The 18,680-nt window shown below is 44.3% G+C and overlaps 1 protein-coding gene across 2 annotated transcripts in view; it reads right to left on the bottom strand.

The window, feature by feature from the left end:
• Positions 1–18,348, bottom strand: part of LOC122935983 (centriole, cilia and spindle associated protein) — a 68,745-nt gene extending 50,397 nt beyond the window's left edge. Inside the window, exons 1-3 of one of the 2 annotated variants that reach the window (XM_044291957.1) lie at positions 18,280–18,348; positions 17,916–17,997; positions 14,354–14,407 (exon numbers count right to left, since the gene is read on the bottom strand). The gene's annotated coding sequence lies outside the window, so the exon portion shown is untranslated. The remainder of the gene's footprint in view (positions 1–14,353; positions 14,408–17,915; positions 17,998–18,279) is intronic. The other variant, XM_044291958.1, reaches the window with a different exon arrangement.
• Positions 18,349–18,680: the final 332 nt, after the last annotated feature.

Below are 18,680 nucleotides of genomic sequence, written 5' to 3' on the forward strand. Positions count from 1 at the left end.
CCCGATCTGGTCCCCACGCTGCGGTGACGGGGACCTGATGGCTTGAAAGGCAGCCCGATGCCTTCCATAGACATCGTGATGCCTTCAATGGAAGTCTTCCCAAAAGTGGAAGTCCCACGGTGGGACAAAAAGTAAAAAAAATAATAATTAAAAAGTGCCAAAACAGTCATGGTACCAATCAAATCGTCATCTCATCTCAGAACATGGCAACACAAAAACAAGATTTTATGCTGTTAAAAAATGCTTTTCCTGTTTACAACTTAACAAAAATAAAAATAGACACATTAGGTATGCTCTAAAAAAAAAAATCACATGACATACCCTGTCAGGTGAATGCTGTAAAAATCTAATAAATAATGGTGCCATAACAGTCATTTTTTGTCACCTTGCATAATATCGAGTGATTAAAGAGTCAAACGTCACCTCATCCAGCAAAAAATGAACCCCTACATAAGACAATCACTCAAAAAATAAAAACCTATGGCGGTAGTAAACCAATTAATCAAATCTGCACTGCAAAAGCCATTTGGCGCTTCTTCCTTTCTGAGTCCTGCCATGTCGCATTACAGCAGTTTACCACCACATATGAGGCGTTGAAATATTCAGGAGAAAATGGGTAACAAATTATGGGGTGCTTTTTCTCCTGTTACCCCTTGTGAAAATGAAAAATGTGGGGCTAAAACAACATTTTATTGGAAGAAATGAAACTTTTCATTTTCACCTCCATTTTCCTTTTCTTCTTGTGGAACACCTCAAGGGTTAACAAAGTTTGTAACATCAGTTTTAAATAATTTAAATGGTGTAGCTTCTAAAATGTGGTCATTTGTGTGGTTTCCAGATCATTTTATGACTGAATTGGTGCTTAAAAAAATGGTTTTGCTTCTAAAATTCTAAGTCTTCTAACGTTCTTAAAAAAATTAAATGACATTTACAAAATGATGCCAACCTAAAGTAGACATATAGAAAATGTAAAGTAATAACTATTTTGTGAGGTATCACTATTAATATTTAGAAAATAGTGAACTTTTCCAAATTTCTCAAATGTTTTTATTTTTTAATAAATAAAGATAAAACATATTGACTCAAATTTATCAGTAACATGAAGTACAAAGTGTCACTAGAAAACTATCTCAGAACGGCTTGGAAAGGAAAAGGATTTCCAGAGTTAAGCCTCAGTCACACGTCCGTGCTCAAATCCGTGAGAAGGTGGTCAGTGATGCATCCGTGAAGCTGTCTGTGAAGGATCCGTGTGTCCATTTTAGTTGTCCATGTGCAATTCATTTTTCACTGACACTACACAGCTGAAAAATCATTTTCAAAGCATCTCTTCCTAATGATCTGTGAAACACAGAAGCAACACGGATGGCATCTGTTGTTTTCGCGGACCCATAGACTATAATGGGCGTGATGGATCCGTTCATGAAGACGGACAAAATAGAGCATGCATCCATGCTAAAAACACTGATGTGTGAATATTGTGGAGGTTCGCTCTGGTAGACAGGGTGTGCGGACAGAGTACAGAGGAAAATTACCAGTTCTTAAATTAAACTTCTGTGTTTATTCACACATAAAGCTAAAACAAAACGTCACTTTGCAGTGTTAGTTCACACACAATGGAAAGTCCACATAGCAAAAATCACCTTGGTGGCAGTTCTGCCTCAGAAAGTCTAAATACAGGCTTTAGGCGGCCTGTTCCCCTGACACACGGGTCTCCGCTCTCCCGCCCAGCACAGGCCTCAGATCCCAGCACACAGACCTCCTGAGCTCCACTGTCAGGCGGAGGTAATCCTCTTCACCTGGCAGTGCTAGCTGGCTTTATGCCTGGCAAAAGCCGGCCTGGAACGTGGGGAGTAGTCACCCACCCAGCACTCTGATTACTGTTGCACATTTTTGACTAACCTTGAGGCCCATGGTGGACTTGGACCAATTATTAGTAACTCCAATATCATTCTGATATCTAGGCTTTTCTTTATATCTCTTTTTTTTGTTTTGTGTCAGCAGCAGTAGCTGTTTGGCACCTTGCTATTTAGTATAGCTGTAATAGCTGATCCGAGACGGCTCTTACTGGCTCGTGTGAAAGGGGCCTCAGTCCAGAGATGCACCTGTATGGTAGGTGCACTCTGTTCCCGTATCTAATCCTATTGTTCTCCTGTATACCCTATCAGAAATAGAGATATAAAGATCCCGACGCATTTCCCTTATAAATTTGTGATGGCTTTTAGGTTCATCGGGATAAATAAAAGAAAATCAGGGGTAAAGCAAAACAAACAAAGAGATATAAAGAAAAGCCTAGATATCAGAATGATATTGGAGTTACTAATAATTGGTCCAAGTCCACCATGGGCCTCAAGGTTAGTCAAAAATGCGCAACAGAAAGTACACCATATATGGAGAAAAAGATAAGGTCCATTTGGACCACTCACATACGCCGACCACAGCAGGGCTAAGGTGACTCCATTGTGCAGGATAGCAGCTGAATGGGGCTTTACTACCACAAAAAGTGACACGTAAGATTTGCAAAAATCGGCCTGGAATTTAAGGTGAAAAGGGGCCTGGTAAGTCCATTGTTTGCATTGCTGTATTTTTTCTTTTTCTGTTGTGTAATCCCCTTAGTATGTGCTTCATTATTGACAGCGCAGTCCAGTGCACATCTTGTGAAATGTAAGCAGTCCTGGAACAGCTGTTTTAGGGTGCATATTTCTGTTCAAAATGTAAGCAAATATCACGTTTGGAATCCCAGATCCTATATCTAAACGAGCGAATTAGGGCTCTTTCACACCTGCGTTCTTTTCTTCCGGCATAGAGTTCCGTCATCGGGGCTCTATGCCGGAAGAATCCTGATCAGTTTTATCCTAATGCAGTCTGAATGGAGTGAAATCCGTTCAGGATGCATCAGGATGTCTTCAGTTCCGGACCGGAACGTTTTTTGGCCGGAGAAAATACCGCAGCATTCTGCGCTTTTTGCTCCGGCCAAAAATCCTGAAGACTTGCCGCAAGGCCGGATCTGGAATTAATGCCCATTGAAAGGCATTGATCCGGATCCGGCCTTAAGCTAAATGTCGTTTCGGCGCATTGCCGGATACGACGTTTAGCTTTTTCTGAATGGTTACCATGGCTGCCGGGACGCTAAAGTCCTGGCAGCCATGGTAAAGTGTAGTGGGGAGCGGGGGAGAAGCATACTTACCATCCGTGCGGCTCCCGGGGCCATGGTATTTGGATCCCAGACTTCTTCTCACACTTTCGGGCCCCTAAAAAGCCAGGGCAGTATAAATACCCCACATGTGACCCCACTTTGGAAAGAAGACACCCCAAGGTATTCAATGAGGGGCCTGGCGAGTTCCTAGAATTTTTTATTTTTTTTGCATAAGTTAGCGGATATTGATTTTTTTTTGTTTTTTTCCTCACAAAGTCTCACTTTCCGCTAACTTAGGACAAAAATTTCAATCTTTCATGGACTCAATATGCCCCTCACGGAATACCTTGGGGTGTCTTCTTTCCGAAATGGGGTCACATGTGGGGTATTTATACTGCCCTGGCTTTTTAGGGGCCCTAAAGCGTGAGAAGAAGTCTGGAATATAAATGTCTAAAAATGTTTACGCATTTGGATTCCGTGAGGGGTATGGTGCGTCCATGTGAGATTTTATTTTTTGACACAAGTTAGTGGAATATGAGACTTTGTAAGAAAAAACAAAAACAAACAAAAAATTTCCGCTAACTTGTGCCAAAAAAAATGTCTGAATGGAGCCTTACCAGGGGGGGGGGGGGGGGGGGGTGATCAATGACAGGGGGGTGATCAATGACAGGGGGGTGATCACCCATATAGACTCCCTGATCACCCCCCTGTCACTGATCACCCCCCCTGTAAGGCTCCATTCAGACATCCGCATGATTTTTTACGGATCCATGGATACATGTATCGGATCCACAGAACGCATGCGGACGTCTGAATGGAGCCTTACAGGGGGGGTTATCAATGACAGGGGGTGATCAGGGTAATCAGGGTGATCACCCCCCTGTCACTGATCACCCCCCCTGTAAAGCTCCATTCAGACATCCGCATGATTTTTTACGGATCCATGGATACATGTATCGGATCCACAGAACGCATGCGGACGTCTGAATGGAGCCTTACAGGGGGGTTATCAATGACAGGGGGTGATCAGGGTAATCAGGGTGATCACCCCCCTGTCACTGATCACCCCCCCTGTAAGGCTCCATTCAGACATCCGCATGATTTTTTACGGATCCATGGATACATGTATCGGATCCACAGAACGCATGCTGACGTCTGAATGGAGCCTTACAGGGGGGTTATCAATGACAGGGGGTGATCAGGGTAATCAGGGTGATCACCCCCCTGTCACTGATCACCCCCCCTGTAAGGCTCCATTCAGACATCCGCATGATTTTTTACGGATCCATGGATACATGGATCGGATCCACAAAACGCATGCTGACGTCTGAATGGAGCCTTACAGGGGGGTTATCAATGACAGGGGGTGATCAGGGTAATCACCCCCCTGTCACTGATCACCCCCCCTGTAAGGCTCCATTCAGACATCCGCATGATTTTTTACGGATCCATGGATCGGATCCACAAAACGCATGCGGACGTCTGAATGGAGCCTTACAGGGGGGTTATCAATGACAGGGGGGTGATCAGGGAGTGTATATGGGTGATCACCCGCCTGTCATTGATCACCCCCTGTAAGGCTCCATTCAGACGTCCGCATGTGTTTTGCGGATCCGATCCATGTATCCATGGATCCGTAAAAATCATACGGACGTCTGAACGGAGCCTGACAGGGAAGTGATCAATGACAGGGGGTGATCAGGGAGTGTATATGGGTGATCACCCGCCTGTCATTGATCACCCCCCTGTAAGGCTCCATTCAGACGTCCGTATGCTTTTTGCGGATCCGATCCATGTATCCGTGGATCCGTAAAAATCATACGGACGTCTGAACGGAGCCTGACAGGGGGGGTGATCAATGACAGGGCGGTGATCAATGACAGGGGGGTGATCAGGGAGTTTATATGGGGTGATCAGGGGTTTATAAGGGGTTAATAAGTGACGGGGGGGGGGGTGTAGTGTAGTGTTTGGTGCGACTGTACTGACCTACCTGAGTCCTCTGGTGGTCGATCCTAACAAAAGGGACCACCAGAGGACCAGGTAGGAGGTATATTAGACGCTGTTATGAAAACAGCGTCTAATATACCTGTTAGGGGTTAAAAAATTCGGATCTCCAGCCTGCCAGCGAGCGATCGCCGCTGGCATGCTGGAGAGCCACTCGCTTACCTTCCGTTCCTGTGAGCGCGCGCGCCTGTGTGCGCGCGTTCACAGGAAATCTCCGCTCACGCGAGATGACGCCAGTCGGCGTTAGTGTGACCTGGCAGCGCCGCAGCATTGACGCCTTTCGGCGTTAGCGAGACGGGAGGAGGTTAATGTCTAGTTACACTTCCAGGACTCCCATCTAATGGAAGCATACATGAAAAATACATGTGAGCAGCCATAAGACATAGGCATACATGTCTGTTACCAGATGGTTGGGGGCCGCACAGAATGGTATAAAGGGCCGCATGTGGCCCCCAGGCCGCAGGTTGTGCACCCCTGCTTTAGAGCATACAAAAACCAGATAGTAACAGCAGCACAGTATGCAAGAAGTAGTTAGGGTGCAAAATCCTCTGAAAAGGTGGACAAACTTTCCTCCAGTATAGTGTATCCAAAGAATAGGCAGCACTCCAAATGTGATAAAAGGTGATGACCTGTTTATTCCCAGGCAACGTTTCAGCCCACACACTGGGGCCTTTGTCAAGCAATTACAATAGTGTCACACATGGGTATAAATACCCGAATACAGTCATGTGATGAAGATGTGTCATTTAACCATTCAGTCTTAGTGTTCACAATTAATCATAATAAAATCCATCATAACAGACAATGTGAAAGTGCATGATTACAATGTATACATATAGTATTTCCATGATTACAAACGTGTTTAAAATGCATATTTCATATTGATATAAATATAAACATATAAAGTGCTAGTGCATCAGGAAAGTGAAGGGTTAAAAAGAGGATAGGCTCAGCTGAACAACTGCAGCTGACCTTTATACAGTATAAAGCAATACCAAATCAGTGTACCGTTAGAGAATCAGTGTGCGCGCATGGAATGGGCGTTTCCCTGTAACCACTGCGCAGACGCCGAGTCAATAGGATCAATCCACTCCCACGGACGCCGGAGCTCCACCCCCAGCAGCGCCCACATGACAGAAGACGCATCGGCAAGAGGACGCTCCCTGCATCAGAGAGAGAGGACAAGCCACGTGACTACGGCCCCACCAATCAGAGGCCAGTTACCAAGGTGACCAAAGTGTTTATGCCATACAGGTGCTTACCCATTTTAAAGACTATGTCATCAGTGGAATCGCTTATATAAATTGCATATATTGAAAACAGGAGAGGCTAGCAGCTAGCTAGGGCAGTTCTGTATTGACTAGAAACACCTGCACACACTATTAGGGCTCATGCACAAAACCGTATGTATTTTGCGGTTCGCAAAAAAATCCGGATGACATCTGTGTGCGTTCCGTATTTTGCAGAACAGAACAGCTGGCCCCTAATAGAACAGTACTATCCTTGTCTGTAATGCGGACAACAATAGGACATGTTCTATTTATTTACGGAACGGAAATACGGACATATGGAAACGGAATGCACATAAAGTACCTTCCATTTTTTTATGGACCCATTGAAATGAATGGTTCCGCATATGGTCCGCAAAAAAAAAAAAAACGTAACGGAGACGGAAATATAATACGTTCGTGTGTATGAGCCCTAACACCATCACCAATAAAGGCTCGTCTGGTAACAACAGTGGATGGTCCAACTGGTCCCTTATCCAGCATAGATACTCCCTATCCTATGCAAGACAATGATTCCTGTGGTCAGTTACCTTTGCAGGACGCCTAGCATGTAGACCACACTGATGTAAACGGCTTCAAATGGTCTGATGTGACACTTGGGTGCCTCTCACCTCCCTTAAAGGCGTTGTCCAGGCTTTTTCTATTGATTACCTATTCTCACATGCCCTCTTTCTTCTCCCTTCCGGTCTGTTACTGCTGTTCCATAGACATACAGCAGCGAACAGGAATAGAGGAAGGAGACACATGCACATTGTGTGCACTGTCTCCCCATACAGCTGATCGGCAGGGGTGTCGGACCCCCGCTGATCTGATATTGATGACCTATCGTGAGGATAGGTCATCAATAGAAAGTCCAGACAACCCTTTTAAATGTGCCTGTAGTTGTGTGGCATTCATTATTCAGTTCCGCAGGGCATTGTTCACATCAGTGAGGAATGTGGCCAAAGGACGTCCACTTCCATGCCTTTCTGTGACTGTTCCAGTCTCTTTGTATCTCTGTTGCCACCTGCTAATGACACTCTGTGATACACTAAGCTCAGTGGCCACTTCTGTTTGAGAACATCCTGCTTGAAGATTTGCAATGGCGAGGTACTGTTGATCAATTGTTAGGTATTGTCTTGGTCTCATGATCTCAAAATGTGAACAGCATGATGAGGAGGACTGTTTAAATGCCAATTCTAATTGAACCAGGAAATTTATTGGGCAATTTATGGATCAAACACCTGTTGTGAATTTTGCCGTTAAGCTTCTTGTAAGGCTACTTTCACACTCACGTTTTGGGGGGATCCGTTATGGATCTGTAAAAACGGATCCGGTACAATAATACAACCGCATGCATCCATCATGAACGGATCCATTTGTATTATCTGTAACATAGCCATGACGGATCCATCATAAACTCCATTGAAAGTCGATGGGAGACGGATCTGTTTTCTATTGTGCCAGATTGTGTCAGAGAAAATAGACCCGTCCCCATTGACTTACATTGTGTGCCAGGACGGATCCGTTTGGCTGCAGGCAGCGTTTTGGTGTCCGCCTCCAGAGCGGAATGGAGACTGATTGGAGGCAAACTGATGCATTCTGAGCGGATGCTTTCCATTCAGAATGCATTAGGGCAAAACTGATCTGTTTTGGACTGCTTGTAAGAGCCCTGAACTGATCTCACAAACAGAAAGCCAAAACACGAGTGTGAAAGTAGCCTTAGAGAACAGCAAGTTGTAGAAAAAGTACTGAAACATTGAACAGTTGGACATGCGCATTCAAAAGTTTAGAGGTCACATTAAATTCACCTCTAAAGATTAGAGTGCATCCTGAAATATCACCCACAATCCCTAACTTTTTGTGAGTAATGTATAAGTGAGGAAAATGAACATGTGATTTCCCTGTGGGTAGAATAACCAAAGACAATTACTGTAAGCAAAGTCGACAGGCACTCTATATCTGGTTTAAGAGGATGTTTATTGATTAATGTTGTACAAGATTTTTATTATTAAAAATATTGATATTTATTTTGAAAAAATATTGAAAAAAATGTTGAGAAGAATATAAAAATTGGAAATATTATAATAAAAATATAAAAAAATACAAAAAAATGTTGGGATTCCTTATTTGTAATGATAGGGGAAGGGTAGTGTGATCTGGGTACCACGGTGTGACCTGAAAAATATCCCGATGGGGGAGGGGTTAGTGTGGACACCTAGGTGGAGGAGGACTCAATGGTGGAACAAAAGTTCGATTAAGTGTAGAACAAAAAATATTAAAATATTATAAATTCATACAAAGTTTGTAGTAAAAAATAATTGATTTGCAAATTGGTCTAGTGCAACGTGGAAAAATATTCGGTATGAGAATATTAGATATGAAAGTAATGTAAAAGGATCCGATGATATTCAAAAATGTCTCCAAGATATATCCAAAAGTTAAGAATAAAATGCAGGTATATGTAATATATATATATTGGGTTTTAATGGATAAAAAATAGATAAAAGATAGGAAAAATTGAGAGTACAATAAAAATAAGATGGCTGAGAAATAGTCTCTGCAGGTATATCCACATGCGATGATATGGGTGGAACTTGTCTTTAGTTCAAGCCAAGAGATGGAAATGTCATATGTGCTTACAGTTAGTTGCTGGTGGCGTCCCACACAGTAATTGTACTCACCCTTTGGTTTGAGTTAGGTACCTGTTCGGTAGAGCTCTAGCTGGTGCGCATTATGTGTTTCACGTCTTCTTGCGGTGAATCGGCATCTGAATAGGCAGTAGTTGATGCGCTGATAGTTTATCCGTGCACGTGGTGTGTTGCGCGCCTTTTTTCACTGAGTCGGCGTCTCATGTGCTTAGTCACGTGGTTGTTGGCTGTTCAGTGAATGACTTTTTCTTTCTATAAGTCGCAAAGATGTTCCAATAGAATTCCAATAAAGATTCTTATGAAGTTCCGATCTCTCTCAAGAAATTCTTAGTTGAGGCGTGGGTTTTGGTGGGTAGTCGCAAAATTATATATGCGAGGTTTGGCAATTGGCAAACCTCGCATATATAATTTTGCGACTACCCACCAAAACCCACGCCTCAACTAAGAATTTCTTGAGAGAGATCGGAACTTCATAAGAATCTTTATTGGAATTCTATTGGAACATCTTTGCGACTTATAGAAAGAAAAAGTCATTCACTGAACAGCCAACAACCACGTGACTAAGCACATGAGACGCCGACTCAGTGAAAAAAGGCGCGCAACACACCACGTGCACGGATAAACTATCAGCGCATCAACTACTGCCTATTCAGATGCCGATTCACCGCAAGAAGACGTGAAACACATAATGCGCACCAGCTAGAGCTCTACCGAACAGGTACCTAACTCAAACCAAAGGGTGAGTACAATTACTGTGTGGGACGCCACCAGCAACTAACTGTAAGCACATATGACATTTCCATCTCTTGGCTTGAACTAAAGACAAGTTCCACCCATATCATCGCATGTGGATATACCTGCAGAGACTATTTCTCAGCCATCTTATTTTTATTGTACTCTCAATTTTTCCTATCTTTTATCTATTTTTTATCCATTAAAACCCAATATATATATATATTACATATACCTGCATTTTATTCTTAACTTTTGGATATATCTTGGAGACATTTTTGAATATCATCGGATCCTTTTACATTACTTTCATATCTAATATTCTCATACCGAATATTTTTCCACGTTGCACTAGACCAATTTGCAAATCAATTATTTTTTACTACAAACTTTGTATGAATTTATAATATTTTAATATTTTTTGTTCTACACTTAATCGAACTTTTGTTCCACCATTGAGTCCTCCTCCACCTAGGTGTCCACACTAACCCCTCCCCCATCAGGATATTTTTCAGGTCACACCGTGGTACCCAGATCACACTACCCTTCCCCTATCATTACAAATAAGGAATCCCAACATTTTTTTATATTTTTTTATATTTTTATTATAATATTTCCAATTTTTATATTCTTCTCAACATTTTTTTCAATATTTTTTCAAAATAAATATCAATATTTTTAATAATAAAAATCTTGTACAACATTAATCAATAAACATCCTCTTAAACCAGATATAGAGTGCCTGTCGACTTTGCTTACTTTTATCATTTATATACCTACCAGTGGGCTGGTGAACCACTTCCGACAAGAGCACCATCCCAAGGGAATAATTTGGGAGAGCCACTATTAATCCAGTATAAATCAAAGACAATTACTGTTCCCAACTTGTTCAGGACTCGACTAGAGCGTTAGCCATAGACTAAGTACTAAGCAATGGACCTGACAAAGCAAGAGATGTGCACGTTGGAGAACACCTGGGAAATGGCGACCATAATAACCTTCCAAATGTCAGTCAAAAGAGTGTTTCTTCAGGGAGGCACAAAAAACGCCAAACTTCCAAAAAGCACAATTTGACCAGCTAAGAAGGACCATTGGCCTCACTAACTGGAAAAATTTCCTCAAAAATAAAAGTGCAGCCACAAAATGGGATATTTTTAAAAGCATCCTAAACTCTCATTGTGAGAGGTACATACCTTATGGGAATGAAAGGGTGAGAAATAATGTGGACAAATAGAAGAGAACAATAAATTACTAAAAGAAAGCTTTTAAATCACTAAAAAGGAAGGTAGTAGGGAAGCACTGAAAAATGATTAGGAAAAAACTAAAATATTTAAAAGACAGATAAAAGCAGCCAAGCTAGAGACTGAGAGATTCACTGCCAAAGAGTTAAAATAACTCTAAAATGTTATTCAATTATAAGTTTTCAAGAATTTATGGGCTCATGCACACAGCCGTTGCCGTTTTTGCGGTTTGCAAATTGTGGATCTGCAAAACATGGACACCAGCCAAGTGTGTTCTGCATTTAATGGAACATCCTGCCCTCTGTGCTATCCTTGTCCATAAAACGGACGAGAATAGGACACATTCAAATGTTTTGCAGGTCCGTGGAACGGACATACAGATGCAGACAGCACACGGTGTGCTGTCCGCTTCTTTTGCAGCCCCATTGACATGAATTGGTTCACACCCAACACACAAAAAATGCGGATCAGATGCAGATAAAAACAAGTTTGCGTGCATGAGCCCTAATACTGATGACTGATCCTCGGGATAGGTCATCAGTATCTGATTGGAGGTGTCCGACACCTGGAAACCCCACCAATCAGCTGTTTGGGAAAGCAGTGGTCCTCAGAGCTTTCCCTAAGCCAGTGACAACATGTTCAAGCATTCTCATCCTTCCATTGAAAAGGGTAAAATCTGCATCTAAAACTATAAACAAAATTGACATGCTGCAGATTTTGAATTCCACATGGCATGTCAGTTTCTGCATGGAAAAAAATCTAGTGTACATGAAAAAGTGTAATCTCATACTCTTTGCTGGTACTATAATACACTGCGGTTTTTCTGCACGTGAATCCGCTCAGAAAATACACACGTATTCTGCAAAGTGTACAGTTAGCCTAAGGCTAGTTTCACACTAGCGGCAAGGAACTCCATCAGGCTGTTCCGGCGGATGAACAGCGTGTCGGATCCGTGCTGCCACTAGGGCACATGTGCCCCCGGACTACAGCCTCGGCCCCATTGACTATAATGGAGGCGGCCCGGAGTTCCAGCAGCAGTACGGCAAACATGCCCAGAGGCGACCGGAATAAAACTACGCGTGCACTAGCGGCAGCACGGATCCGACAGGCTTATTTGAAGGTAGATTACTTTTGTGTCATATTTATGAAGTGTGATGTTTTAAAAACTGTACTTATGCCAAATTTATTATTACTGTGCTCTAGGGTTGTCACGATACCAAAATTTTGATTTCGATACCATAAAAAAGTAGTGCGATACTCGTTACCATTCAATACCACGCGAAAACAAAATAAAAGGCCAAAAAAAACACGTGCATTCCACATTTTATGGAAAGTCCAGCCCATAATAGAACAGTCCTATCCTATTTTTTTGGGGGGGGGACAAGGTGATTAAAAATGACGAATTGAGTGTTTTTAATTTTTTCACCGCATTCATTTTTTCATGCGTTCACCGCATAGGTGATATTTTTTAAAATATTTTAATAGTTTGGACTTTTTTTTGGACGTGGCAATGTCTAATATGTTTATTTTTTATTTTTTATATGTAAAATTGGGAAAGGGGTGATTTAAACTTTAATTTTTTTTTTTTTACTTTTTACTTTTTTTTTATTAAATAACTATTAGCCCCTTTTCTTATTCACCCTAGTAGAGAGATATTAGGGTGAACAGGATTTGTCCCTGCTGCCCTGTGCTTTGTGACACTGCCACCAAGGAAAATACTGAGGAGGAGGGGAGGGGACCCTGTGGCCACTGGACCACCAATTAATAGAATTAGTCCCTAAATACAAATGTACAAAGCAGGTGCCGGCTGCAAACCCAGTGCAATCCTACTGTGCTCCATTGTCCTAAATTTGGCACAGATGCAAATAGCACCACCACATTGGTAAATTCCCCCCTCTCCATATGTGGAGATATTCTCCATAAAAACAGTCTGATTGGAGTATGCTACCATTATGACGGAATACCCCTCCACAGGGCTTTTTTTCTGGCGGAAAGCAACGGAACGGCGTTCCGCCACCTTTTGGCATCGCAGGCTGCGATGTATCAGCGGGGAGGGACTGGGAGGAGGAGCTGGGGGCCAGCGCGTTCACTGTGCGCCGGCCCCCAGCTCCAGTAGTTATAAAATGTGTACAATTAATAAGCATTCTATTCATGAGGCCCCCTCTGTAGTAGAACATTCAATATAGCCACATCCTACTCACAGGGCTGTTATCTTAATGCTGGCCGGCCGGGCAGATGAGCGGCAGCGTCACGACTGACGTCACGTGCCTGCGCCGCCTACTTTATGAATGAAGTAGGCGGCGCAGGCACGTGACGTCAGTCAGTGACGCTGCCGCTCGTCTGCCCGGCCGGCCTGCATTAAGATAACAGCCCTGTGAGTAGGATGGGTGGTTATATTGAATGTTCTACTACAGAGGGGGCCTCATGAATAGAATTCTTATTAATTGTACACATTTTATAACTAGTCTGTACTGGAGCGGCAATGGGGGGGGTTGTGGATGGCACTGTTATGGGGTGGGGGGGTCTGTGGATGACACTGTTATGGGGTGGGGGGGTCTGTGGATGGCACTGTTATAGGATGGGGGATCTGTGGATGCCATCCTCAGATCCCCCATTAACAGTGCCACCCCCAGATCCCCCATTAACAGTGCCATCCCTATCTGGGGGGTTTCTTTACTGGGCTGGACTTTTATAGCCCCCCCCCCCCCCCAAATTTTACTTGCATCCCTGTTCTCTAAAGGGGCAGTTTTAGGGGGCGGTCCTAGGGGTGGGTAGGGGCATGGCCAGGGGAGGGGGGTGAGTTCCACCACCTTTTCTCTGATAAAAAAAAGCCCTGCCTGTTGCTACCTTTTTCTGAACTGCGAGTGTTGAATTACAGCAGAAAACAAAAGACTATAAGCTGCATTTGAATAATAAAGTATTTATTAAACCAATGACACTTTTACAGTCAATTATTTATGCTATATCTATATATATATATTTATATAAATATATATACATATAGATGCACACGGTACAACACTAAGGCCTCTTTCACATGGGTGAGTTTTCCGTGCGGGTGCAATGCGTGAGGTGAACGCATTGCACCCGCACTGAATCCGGACCCATTTATTTCTATGGGGCTGTGCACATGAGCTGTGATTTTCACGCATCACTTGTGCATTGCGTGAAAATCGCAGCATGCTCTATATTGTGCGTTTTTCACGCAACGCAGGCCCAATAGAAGTGAATGGGGCTGCATGAAAATCGCAAGTATCCGCAATCAAGTGCGGCTGCGGTGTGATTTTCACGCATGGTTAAAAAAAATATCTATATTAAACTCACCTCATCCACTTGTTCGCGCAGCCCAACTTCTTTTCTTTCTTCTTCTTTGATGACCTAAGAGATAAGGACCTTTGATGACATCACTGCACTCATCACATGGTCCATCACATGATCCATAACCAGAAGAAAGAAGAAAAGCCGGGTTGCGGGAACAAGTGGATGAGGTGAGTTTAATATATTTTTTTAACCCCTCCATCCCTATTTTACTAAGCATTCTGTATTAAGAATGCTATTATTTTACCTTATAACCATGTTATAAGGGAAAATAAAATCTGTTAAGAAGTCGGGGTTCGGGTCTGGGTACCAAACATGCCTATTTTTCTCACACGCGTGCAAAACATTAAAACGCTTTGCACTCACTGGGAAAAATCGTGCATTTTCCTGCAACGCACCCGCATCTTTTCCCGCATGTCACCCGCAACGCCCATGTGAACCCAGCCTAACAGCACTCTAATAACTACACTAACATAATACAATCTACAATTCCACCCCAAAATCTATCTAAATATACACTCACACACACACTAATAGCAGCACCCACCTGGCTATAAACTGTCCCTACAGGATAAAAGGGGTTAACACAAGGTTATGGCAAGCTAGGGGTAAAAGCAGGGAATATAGCAGGGCAATACATAGCAGGGTGTAGGCAAGAAAGCAGTTAAGGGGTTAATAATTATATAATGCAGGGCAGGGTATAGGTAAGGAAGGGGTTAATAATGATATAATGCAGGGCAGAGTATAGGCAAGGAAGGTGTTAATAATATATTGCAGGGCAGGGTATAGTCAAGGAAGGGGTTAATAATATATTGCAGGGCAATTTGAGACAAGGAAGGGGTTAATGCAGGGCAGGGGTAATAATCAGGGCAGTGCAGTGAAGGGGTTAATAATACTGGTTACTCAGCCAGCTGCTCGTCTCTAGGGGTTATTGCTCGTTTCAGGGGAAGATCCTCGCTTGGGCTCGTTCTCCAGGGGTTAATTGCTGCTTCAATGCTCGTTGTCCTGGGGTAGATTCTGGCTTCAGTGGGGCTGCAGGGCTCAACTGATGAGTGATCTGCCACCGGACTATTTATACAGGCAAGTACACGTGGGCTGGCGTGGTGATATGACGTCACCGCACCAGCCTGCGCAAACCGATGCTTCAAGTCAGAGGATCGCTTACGTCTTTGACGTCGATTTTCAGTCACTTGTGAACCCGGCCTAACTGCTTCACCACTACCATATGTTTCACGTAGGGGAAAATGCAATACGAGTATGGCTGCACAGCGACATGTGTCGGGAGACATCTTGTCACAGAAAAGTTGCACATTTTTGGTAATGTATTTCAATGATGTCACAAAGCAACGTGCTGCAACTGTTACAGAACAGTCACCAAAAATCCATCCAAGTTAGATTTTTAGCGACTATTACTTTGCAGTATATCGCATTGTGACACCAGTATATGATATGTCGCCATATTGTGTTGCGCAACACGTTACCACGTAGCTGTACCTTAAATCCGCAAGAGGTCTTGCACAGAGCAAAAACTGTGCAGTTTTGAACCTATGAACGGGATTTTTTTTTAAATACACTATAGAACCATTCACATGCTGAAAGCAACCTGCTGGCATATCACTATGATACAGTGCAGAATACAGGAACCATAATGCTCCCATACCCTGTAAATTTTACAACCTCCATCTTACAGAACACAACATGGTGACAGATGGTCCGGGAAGAGTGATCTCTCGCTTGTCTCCAGCAGGGCCGGTGCAAGGATTTTTGCCAACACAAGCGAAGCTACATTTTGACACCCCCCCCCCCCCCCCCTCACAGCTCACCTGGCCCTGGTCCCGTCTGCAGCAGCTGGCTTCTCCTCTGTGTGGTCCTGGTATCTTCTCTCTGCTTCAGACAATCGCTGGTTTAAGGACCGTATTTTTCGCCCTCTAAGATGCACTGGCCCATAAGACACACCTAGGATTTAGAGGAGGATAATAAGAAAATAATATTTTCCATTGCACCTCAGGTCAGACCAGCAATCAGACCCCCAATGTTAATCAGACCTCAGATCAGACCCCCAATGCCTCAGATCAGCCCCCCATGTCAGCCATCGTGCCCCCCAAGTCAGCTATCGTGCCCCCCATGTCAGTCATCGTGCTCCCATTCATCAGCCCCCCATGTCAGTCATCATGCTCCCATGTCGGCCATCATACCCCCATGTCGGCCATCATACCCCCCCATGTCGGCCAGCATGATCTGCCCATGTCAGCCAGCATGCCCCCCCATGTCAGCCACCATGCCCCCCCATGTCAGCCACCATGCCCCCATGTCAGCCATCAGCCCCCATGTCAGCCATCATGCCCCCCCATGTCAGCCATCATGCCCCCCCCATGTCAGCCATCATGCCCCCCCCATGTCAGCCATCATGCCCCCCCCATGTCAGCCATCATGCCCCCCCCCATGTCAGCCATCATGCCCCCCCCATGTCAGCCATCATGCCCCCCCCATGTCAGCCATCATGCCCCCCCCCATGTCAGCCATCATGCCCCCCCCCATGTCAGCCATCATGCCCCCCCCCATGTCAGCCATCATGCCCCCCCCCATGTCAGCCATCATGCCCCCCCATGGTCAGCCATCTGCACAAATAAAATAAAATAAAATAAACTTACCTCTCCTGCTCCTGGATGCTGCCGCTCCTCACCACCAGCGCTCTCTTCTTCCTGGTTCTTGGCTGTCAGCTGTGAAGGCTGCGCACAGTGAGGTCACATGGTGCGCAGTCCTGCACAGCAGACAGACGAGCGGAGGACCAGGAAGCGGTGAGTACAGATTCTTCACTGCTTCCCGGTCCTCCGGTACTAATGAAGGTCTTCCAAAATGGAAGTGCTTCATTAGTATTCGCCCAATAAGACCCAGCGGTGAAAAATATAGGGTATTTTTTGCCCCCGTCTCTGCGTTCTAAGGCAGCCGCTTGGTCTGCCTTATTATAGCACCAGCCCTGGTCTCCAGTCACCCTTCATGTGCCGCTGCAATCCTATACCTGCTACTATGGTAGGCAGTAGTGTGTAGTGACCCACGACAATCGCGATATTCACAAGCAGTGGAGGGGACCCAGCGGGTAAATGACACCTATGTGATAGCTCCAGCCTTTCTACCACAAGCCGCTACTAGCAGCTGCCTTTCATTCTCTCGACATGTCGCTGCCTGTCCTGACCCGTGATACTCACAGCTTGCTATCGGCCAGGTGGCTCATCACAAGTTCCTCTTGTGTGTGAAATAAACACTTGGCGATTAAGTGGTTAAATCTGAGCGCTCCAGATCCTATGGATGGCACCGCCCCTTCTTGCTCTGAGGAGGGGGCACACACATATTACACAATCTATCACCCCATATGCCGCCAGCAGGCCGCTGAATGTGAACAGTGCAGCAGCGCTAGTAGAGCAGAAAGAGGGCAAGCTGCTGGAGCATGTGCAGCCACCACTAGCAATAGGGCATGGCTAATTCATATTTGCAGATACAAATAGAGGGTACATGGTGTCATGCACCCACTATTTACATGCACAAGTATTAAAGTTGTTTTATTACTCACCTGGATTCAGAAAGGGGTGTTACAGGCACCACTGGAGAAATTTCATTGGAGGAGACAGCAACTGATGACCACGTGATGGAACCTATAAAATAAAATAAAAGACTGTTACTGTGATCTCAAGTCAGTCTACTTTCACACTGGCTTTCCGTTTGTGAGATCCGTTCAGGGCTCTCACAAGTGGTCCAAAACGGATCAGTTTGCATTCTAATGCATTCTGAATGGAAAAGGATCCGCTCAGAATGCATCAGTTAGCATCAGTTCAGTCTCTATTCCGCCTTGGAGACGAACAGCAAAACGCTGCTTGCAGGAAGAAACATAACCTGCACTTTTTTTAATACAATTAATAAAAAAGGCTGAAACTTACGGTGGGGAACAGTGGCTCCGCAGCTGTCTTCAGCAGGAATGATCCAACGCTGAGTCTGCTCTGAAATCAATTAATCTGGTCTGCTCACCAGCCTTAGGCAGGAGCGCAGAGCCGGACACAGAGGATGACATCATCGCTGTGCTGAGCAGCGATGCTCCGCTCTCTCCCCTGCCAGCAAAAAAAGCTAGACAAATAAAAAGGAGCTACTCACCATCTCAGGTGTCAGCAAAACACAGGATAAAAAAATGATCCTGCATCAGCCAGAACGAGGGACAGTTTCAGGAATTAATCTTCTCTTCACCAACAGACCCCAGCTTCAACTCTCAAAAAAGCACGAGCTTCCAACCGTGGCAGGACCGCAATCAATGCACAGGAGGGTGAGAATATATACATTTCACCCA

The sequence above is a fragment of the Bufo gargarizans genome, chromosome 4 (assembly GCF_014858855.1).
Source record: "Bufo gargarizans isolate SCDJY-AF-19 chromosome 4, ASM1485885v1, whole genome shotgun sequence".
Classification (NCBI taxonomy): Eukaryota; Metazoa; Chordata; class Amphibia; order Anura; family Bufonidae; genus Bufo; species Bufo gargarizans.